Raw genomic sequence first — 7,500 nt, forward strand, 5'->3', positions numbered from 1 at the left:
ACCTTCTTCAGCGTACGTGCATAAGTGTGCTTTTATGAATAAGGTCTTTCTTTTGCATCGTGAATTATATAAATATAATAATTATCATTATCACTGCATCAAGACACTGGAATGCATAGTAACATTCCACAGACTTTTCTACCCTTGTCTTTAGTTTCTATAAAGAAAACCTCTTCACGAAGCCGCCCCCTGACATCATGCTTTGCAAGTGGGGGAAGGGGGCGGGTGGGGGGTTGTTGGGAATACAGCTTATTATAAGCCGGATCAATGGCACAGCAAACACCTTTTGAAACTTGTGGGTGTGAATTGAAAAGGTGTGTTTTAGTCTCGAGGCCTGGAAGAAGGTCATTATCAGAGCTTGAGAATGTTCCCACCATTTCGCCCCAACCAGCACAGGATACAGCGTAACCCTGGTGTGACCCGTGGAACTCGTTATGATGGTGGGTATTTAATATCATTGTTAACTTTAAATGAATATTAATTTATTTTAAGATATTTATTTAGGTTTTATATACGCTCATATGTTAAATTTTCTTGGAATTTGTAAGGGTTTGAATAGATTTTCAGAATGTGTTCCGTATAACGGGGTCCGGACGCGCGTCCAACACGATGACACCAGCTGCACGTGTTTCCCGCCCGCTCGCGTCGATTACCTCACCACCCGCGCTCGAGAGACGCACCACTTCAGGAGAGATTTATTTGCGTTGCATATCATTCCCGGGACCTAATTAGGGATTTATCGAGTGGCAATTGATAGGAGACTTCCTCCGCCTCCTCCTCCTCCTCCTCCTCCTCGTGTACGTTAGGAAAATCACGGCGAATTATTTGGGGTAGGTGATGAAATGAGGACCGCTCGCGTACGGCCTTCCCCCTGCGAAGTGTGGGAATGCATCTGTTTGCAGCCAAGTGTAGACGATTTGATGGGACACGTAGAGTACACGTCACCTGCGAAGTAGGAATGCTTTCCTCTCTCTCTCTCTCCTCTCTCTCTCTCTCTCTCTCTCTCTCTCTCTCGTGTGAAGTCATTCAAACTTTCCTACGTAAAGAGAGGTTTTCATTTATATATTCTAGTATCAGAAAGTATATATTTTACCAGTTTTCTATTTTAGTAGCAGTGAGTACTTATTTTATCATTTTTCCAACTAAAGTATTTTACCAAGGGTAAAGTCGCTTATTTCCGAAAGTGAAAAAGGACTTGAAAGTATTTAGAATCGGCGTATCTAGCATCAATTTATACTCGTAGAACCATTCAATTCATTGAGGATTAAGTTTAGACACACGCATTCAAACCTTTTAAGCAATTATTTTATCAAAATAAACATGTCATTAGGAATGATCTAAAATAGAATTGCTTGCATCACCTACTCCTGTCATAGAATAAATTTTTTCTAATAGTTGTACATATTATTAGTCAGCCTTTTTTTTTTTTTTTTAGTCTTCTGTGTCATCTCTTGTTTTTTTGAGAGTCAAAATTGTTACAATTACCACTTTAAGACATAAACATAACATAGATATTCCTAAAGTATAGCCTTAGTGTGATACCAAAAAAAGTTTGAATCATATAAGGGTTAGTGAACCCACTATTTTTCAAGACAGTATTATACCACTTTGATTTATAAATATGTATATATACATCTTGTGTCTGTACATAATAGTTTTTTCCCATTTTCAAAATCATGTTCACTGTCAAGGGAACGAACTATAGTTTCACAGTATCAAGTTAAAAAAAACATGAGACCGATGTGTTTTTTTTATTGAGATTTTATATATATATATATATATATATATATATAATATATATATATATATATATATATATATATATATATATATTTCAGTATTATGTCTTTGTCATATTCACGGCGAGTTAGACGTAACATTATAATTGAACGTCTTTTAAGAATTATAACTATATTTTCTTTTATTAAGCTTAGAATAAACTATTATGGGAAAAAAGACAAGTCAGATGTATGTGTATGTTTTTTTTTTTTTATTGAAATCTACACTTCTAGTAATATTTCTCTGTCTTAAAACCGTAAATCTTTTGATTTATCCGAGAATGAAATATATTATCATTATATTCTGTTTCGTAATTATGTTTCGTAATTACGCTGACATTAAACCAACGAATTATCAAATTAGCATTTTAAGCTGGAACCCAAAAATTCCTGTGAGTTTTTATCGAAGACATCCCAGTTATTTTAGTAATTATCATCGTTTTAAGTCTAAAAAATTAAAATTCCTGTGCAGTTTTTTTTTCCCGAGTCCATGCTCCTATAATTAATACTTTCCCCCCCTTATTCCCTTGAAGGCCAAATGGTACCATAAGAAAAAAATATAAAAATAAAAAAAAAAACACTGATCGGCAACTTTCCAAAGGAAGCCCGCTTTCCCAACTCCTTGGGAACGCAGCTGTCGGGTTGGAATGTTGGCTTTGGGGGGTGTGGGTGGGAATATGGGAATGGGAATGAGAACGCCGATCGTGGGAGAACCATTGCGCGGCAGATGCTACAGGGGTGGTTTTTAATTCCCACTTTCGCTCGTGGTGATTATGTAATCGATAAGCGTTATTTTAGCATTTGTTTGGCTTATTGTGTTTATTATTATTTTTTATTGGTTTCTCTGATTTCTTCATTTATTTTTCCCTTCGTTTTTTTATGTGTGCAATATCTGCTGTTTATTAATAATATAATAATAATAATAATAATAATAATATAATAATAATAATCATAATAATAAAACTATAATAATAATAATAATAATAATAGTTTATTGAAATTGTCATGTACAGTCCATTCAGCTAGTACACACACTATATATATATATATATATATATATATATATATATTATATATATATATCAATATATTAATATATATATGGATTATGTTATATGTTTCGAAATCCCATATATGGACAAAATATAGTTGAAGCGCTGATGTGCCGCATATATATATATATAATATATATTAATATATATATATATATATATATATATATATATATATATATATAAAACTGATAATATTCAAGGCATTAACAAGCATTATGTGATATACTTTCCTTCGACTTATTTTACTTTTATTTATTTATTTATTTATTTATTTATTTATTTATTTTTTGCACATTTGTAAATCTAGACATCAAATAAGTCTCTCTCTCTCTCTCTCTCTCCCCTCGTCCTTCTAATCGTTAATCTCAATATCAGACGCACGGCTTGCCGCGTGTCCTTAATTAATTAAATTCCGACGTCCTTGACCGCCATCTCGGCGGCAGCTGCACGTGGTAGATTTTTCCCACACGGCGCGTGCCCGGTCTGGTATTATTGCCATCAGTCGCCAGACGAAAAAAAATTAATATTCATAGATATTCATCTTATTCCTTAATATTTCAATGATGTGTCTATGATCATTTGCTTATATAATGCCCCCTTGTATTACCAATATGTTCAAAAAGCGTTAACAATCTAATGGAACTATGAAACTTTCGAGACTTGTCAAATATTTACGCGACCACCCGATGGCAACGCACTGACGCGCGTTACCACGTGTTCGGTTTCCAGACCCCAGTCGGGAATGATTGGAATGCGGCGACGCGGTGGGAATCTCGCCAGAGGCAGGTGGTGCAGACAACAAGCTCGCTATGAAGAGTGCTTTCTTTTGTTATGCCTTTTAATCCGTGGGTGACAAAACAGGGCCTTTAAAGATAAAGGAATAGACAGATAATGTTTTAGTCAATATTAAAAGCAAATATCACATAGTATTGTATATGTCATTTTTAAGATCGCACATATATATTACATATAACAATTTATGAAAATCTAATGTATTTGTGGAATGTTTAATGTCTTTATTTTGATATTTTCCTTGTCTAATGCTGTAGAATGAATAAAGTATGAACAAAATGTATTCGACATTTCAGGGAAGTCAGTGAACGAGGAACAAAATTATTACATTAAATCGTAAAAAAATGTATCAATACACTCCATTCCAACTCCATTCCATATTCCAGAACTTTCTCCCCTTCTTCTGTTCCATATCCATTCCAAACCACCGTCTTAGTAACAAAAAAATACGCTTTGATTTTCGCATTCCAGTATTCCCAGTACCAGACGTCAGTGTAAAATTCCAAAGACCTAACACCACCTGCTGTTGGCAACATTCCAGAGGCCCCCATTCCAACTCACCTTGTCCGGAATTCCAGGTGCCCACCATCACCTGCCTCTGGCCACATTCCTGAGCCCTTATTCCCAAAACATGTACTCCAAGATTCCAGTTGCCCAGGACCACCTGCCTCGGTGGCGACATTCCGGCGATCCCATTCCTAATACATTATTCCAAGATTCCAGTTGCCCAGGACCACCTGCTAGCGACAACGACATTCCTGCGCCCCTATTCCCAAAACATCTATTCCAAGATTCCAATAGCCGCCCAGGACCACCACCACCTGCTAACGACTACTACATTCCAGCCACGCCCGCATTCCTGGGAGGGGTGGAATGGTATAATAGGTGGGTACTTGTGAATGGAATGGGTATGATGAGGGTCAGGCCAAAGAGTAGCAGGTGGGAAAGGTAGGCAAAACCTCCTTCCGCTCTCTCTCTCTCTCTCTCTTTACCTTGGTATTTGGGTCTTGCTAACCACCTGGCTTCTGCACCTCCGTTCCCACGGGTTTTCTTGCATTGCGTGGGGTTGTTTCCCCCCAGGGTGGGAGCTTGCCCGTTCATGCCGCCAATTAATCCATTATCTCTCTCTCTCTCTCTCTCTCTCTCTCCTCCCTCTCTCCACTTATCCTCCTCTCTCCCTCTTCTCCTCTCTCTCTCTCTCTCTCCTCTCTCTCTCTCCAAACGGAAAGATCTTCCTTGTATTCGTTTTGTTCTCTGTGAACTTAAGTGTAACAATCTCTCTCTCTCTCTCTCTCTCTGTTTTTCAGAAATAATTTCAGCGTTTCAGTAAAGAATGTCATATACTTAGAGAATGTTTAGCCTTAACCATTGATGTTGTTAGAACCGATGGTTGATACTAAACGTAATTTTTTATTATTATTTTTAATTATTAGAATTAATCCGGGTCACTAAAACGCTATTGTAGATTATGAATGATTACGAGAGAGAACATCATAAAACTAGTTATAGTTTGCAGGTTTGCAAAGGCTTTTGCTTAGCAGAATAATTAGATTTTTTTAATGGTTTTTTAATGTTATTATGAGGACTCGTCGTTGACCACAGTTATTATTATTTTTAGTTTTTAGGAAACTCTTGGGTTTGTTATTTTGGTGTTGAAAATTTTTTTTTTTAAATTTTAAAAATTTGTTTACATAAGCTTTCAATTTACTCACGAGGCGATATCACATCACGTCCCATATTGCTGCTAACAGAGAGTTCTGAATTTACTATATATATATTAATTATATATATATATATATATATATATATATATATATATATATATGCTTTCTTTTTTCTTTTTTTTGCAATACGCTAACTTCGCATCTCCTGGCCACTGAACCATATTACACGTACTCTGTGACGGACAACAGTTACGGATTTCGCCAGGTGTTCCAGACATTCCAATCATTCCATTCCCATTCCAGAATGAGAAGACCTCCCCGGCAGCTGCTGCACGTGGCGTGGCGTCAACACGTGCCCAATTCCATACGGGAACTAATGTGGGACCCCGGATGAGGCAAAGGAACGGAAGTTGCCAAGCGCCGCTTTCCGGTTCATCTACTTTATTTATTTATGTCTATTGGTTTTGTAACTGTATTCATTTTTGTCAGTCGAAGAGACGTTTGCGGAAGGTTATAACTGAGCTAATGTTGAGGAACTGTCTTTGCGAATCTTAAGCTTTAGTAATTTTTTTTTCATAAATATTTTGTTCCAATAATAGCGGCTATTCATTAGACTTTTGCATTTGGAAGTTTATGATTAGTGTACTCTTTGCTTATTTTATATATATAAAAAAAACAGGATACAGGTACCATCAAAGTGTAATATTCTCTCTCTCTCTCTCTCTCTCTCTCTGTACTTTTAAACGGGTCAAAATTCTCTCTCTTTGAAGAAGTCAAAACTCACTCTCTCTCTCTCTCTCTCTCTCTCTCTCTCTCTCTCTCTCTCTCTCTCTCTCTCTCTCTCTCTCTTCATCATCGTCGTTTCCTTGCTTACTATAATAATAAGTAACTCTGTTCCAATATTTTCCAGCATTAAAACTGAGACGTATTTGATTTGATGAAAATTAGTGTAATGTCGTAGGATAAAATTGAACGCATAATAATAATAATAATAATAATAAATAATAATAATAATAATAATAATAATAATATAATATAACCCCATTTCCATTTTCAGACATTAACAAAAGTCTTTCGTACTCTATTGTAAACAGCAGAGGTTTTTCTCGAATACCAAAACATCGGATCTAAGTCATTGGTTATGCAAAGAGCAAACTAAAAAGGTTACTGTTACCCGGTGGGTGTCAATGGGCAGCAAGGTATATACGCGTTTTTATCCAATGTGGACTGAATCGCTTGAAAAAGAGTTTATAGTTCTCTCTCTCTCTCTCTCTCTCTCTCTCTCTCTCTCTCTCTCTCTCCTTTAAACGGGTGATTCTCTCTCTCTATCTCTTTGAAGAAGTCTAAATTCTCTCTCTCTCTCTCTCTCTCTCTCTCTCTCTCTCTCTCTCTCTCTCTAAACGAGTCAAAACTCTCTCTCTCTCAACGGGTCAAAATTCTCTCTCTTTGAAGAAGTCTAAATTCTCTCTCGCTTTAAAAAGTCAAATTTTCTCTCTCTCTCTCTCTCTCTCTCCTCGTCTCTGCTCTCTCTCTCTCTCTCTTTGGAGAAGTCAAAATTCTGTCACTTTCCGTAAACGTGTCTAAAGTCTCTCTCTTTCTTTAAAAAAGTCAAAACTCTCTCTCTCTCTCTCTCTCTCTCTCTCTCTCTCTCTCTCTCTCTCTCTCTCTGCTATACTGGGATAGGATTCGCACTTATTGTTTTTGGTCTGCCTTGCGAGCCGAAATTGCATAAATTCCTGACAATTTCCAGCGCGTGCGTAATGGCTTGGAAAAAGCTGACAGTTCTGCGTAATTGCACCGATGTTACGGACGCAGTTATAGGATTCCGTCAAAGGAATTCTGTTTTTGTTCATACTGGCACGTCACTTGTCATGATGACGTTTAAAGGTGTTTCTCGCTTTCTTAAGTTGTAAAAGTAAACCTACGAAAATGCCCTCGCATATTATTTTTTCTATAATGCATTTTATATATATAAATATATATATCATATATATATATATAATATATATATATATATATATATATATATATAAAGCCACATGAATGTGTACTTATAACCCTTGAAAATCACACATAGGAACGTTATTGGTTGAGTAAGGAAATTGTGAATTGGTTTCACAGTCCAGGTCAAAAAGGCCTGTATTTGTGAATATCATATACGATTGTCAATGTTGCTTACGAAATCAAAATGTCGAATTACACTGTTTCTTA

This window comes from Macrobrachium nipponense, chromosome 21 (assembly GCF_015104395.2).
Source record: "Macrobrachium nipponense isolate FS-2020 chromosome 21, ASM1510439v2, whole genome shotgun sequence".
Classification (NCBI taxonomy): domain Eukaryota; kingdom Metazoa; phylum Arthropoda; class Malacostraca; order Decapoda; family Palaemonidae; genus Macrobrachium; species Macrobrachium nipponense.